The sequence below is a fragment of the Elephantulus edwardii genome, unplaced genomic scaffold (assembly GCF_000299155.1).
Source record: "Elephantulus edwardii isolate Elephantulus edwardi_28Jun2011 unplaced genomic scaffold, EleEdw1.0 scaffold00185, whole genome shotgun sequence".
Taxonomy (NCBI): domain Eukaryota; kingdom Metazoa; phylum Chordata; class Mammalia; order Macroscelidea; family Macroscelididae; genus Elephantulus; species Elephantulus edwardii.
Window position 1 is genome coordinate 945,515 of NW_006399935.1, and position 2,027 is coordinate 947,541.

Below are 2,027 nucleotides of genomic sequence, written 5' to 3' on the forward strand. Positions count from 1 at the left end.
TTTAGCAGTTCGTGGGATACTCAGCACTCTTTTCCAGCACCACAACTCAAAGGCATTGATTCTTCCTCTGTCATCCTTTTTCATTAGACAATGAACAATGATCTGGACACCTCTCAGATGCATAGCAGGTGATCTTGAATCAGAGGCACTTTAGTCTTTTTCTTTTTTAGCTGGGATCCCGCACCCTTTCTCTTCTTTAAACACAGAGGGGTGGGATTTTTTATTTAATATTTTCTCCCCCCTCCCCTTCCAATGCATCACTTCTTCCAGATTGTCATACATATAATACTTAATCATATATATTCCTTTCAAACAGTTCTTCCCTTCATCTGTTCTAATGCAGTGTTCATTATATCCCCATTCTCTCCCTAACGCCTTGAGTCTGTCCTGTTTTATAACAGTGGTGTTACGAAGTATTTATACCTTTGTGACTGAGATATTTCACTTAGCATAATTTCCTCAAGGCTCCCCCATGTTGTATAATGCTTTACGAGTTCAATGTTTTTCAGTGCTGCACAGTATTCCATTGTGTGGATGTACCATAGTTTTTCTATCCATTCATTTGTTGATGGGCACTTGGGTTGATTCCATCTCTGCTTTTGTGAATAATGCAATAAATATGAGTGTGCATACATCTGTTTGAGCTGTGGCTCTGGTTTCTTTAGGGTATATTCTCAGTCATGGAATTGTTGAGTTAAACAGTATTTCTATTTTGACTTTTTGAGAAAAGATCCAGACCAATAGTGTTTTTACCGTTTTGTATTCCCACCAGCAGTAAATAAGAGTTCCCATCTCTCCACAACCTCACCATCATTTATTGTTTGCTGCCCTGTTGAGCTCTGATATCACTGCTGGTAATACCTTAGTCTTTAAAATTACTTTATTGCTCTTCAGAACTTTGGAGTAGTCCCTGACAGCACACTTTCCTATGCTATATTTCTCCTGATCTTCTGACTGCTGGTATCAAGGGAGTTGCTGGTGGATCCAAGAGGAAATCATTGACCATTTTAATCTTTTCTCCATCTAGCACGATGTTACCTATTGGTCCAGTGGTGAGGATTTTTGTTTTATTGAGTTGCGTGTGTAGAAACTGTTATATCGATGTGTACTCTGCTGTATATATTCTCAACAACCAAAAATAAATTCTATTTTTTAAAAGAAAACTCTATGGTATACACTGATACATGTGTGGTGTCCGTGAATCAGAGGTGACTTAACAGCAGTTGTTTCTGTTTCTTCTCTCTGGTTCCAGGACCGGGGAAGAGGCAGCAAGGCTGGTGGTGTGGATGGAGGGCAGAGAGCTGCATGTGTAATTTCTAAGACTGTGCTAATAAGACACGCAGTTAGGTATATTAATTGAAATGCTGGTATATCGAACCTATCCAAGAGGCTCTGCAGAAGAGCAGGCGGTGAGCTTATAAAACGATTGTTTGGTATGATTGAGCTGGCCCCGAATGTTGCTGGTGCCACTGAGCTGGCCCACTGTCGCTCACTCCTATGCAACAGAAGGAAACCTTGCAGGGTCCCGACCATCCTCAAAACCCCAACCTGCAGTCAGTGTCCATCTATCTTGGGGAGGGTCTTCCTCTTCCTCACTGACTCTCTACTCTACCAAGCATGATGTCCTTCTCCAGGGACTGGTCCCTCCTGGTAACATGTCCAAAGTATGTGAGATGAAGTCTCCCCATACCTGCTTCTAAGCAGCATTCTGGTTGCACTCCGTCCAAGACAGATTTGTTTTCCTGGCTGCCCATGGTGTATAGCGAATACACTATTGTTGTTAAGAGCTGTTGAATTGAGTACAACTCACAGTGACCCTATGAACAACAGAACTGAACCCTATCCTATCTTGTGTCAGCCTTAACAACTCCACACACGCTTGAGCCCATTGTCACGGGCACTTGTTGAGGGTCTTATAGCCTTCACTATCCTCCAGCTTTCCAAGTATGATGTCCCTTTCCAAGGAACAGCCCCCCCCCCAACAACATATTCATATTCCTTATTGCCTTTACAGTTTGCTGTTAGAG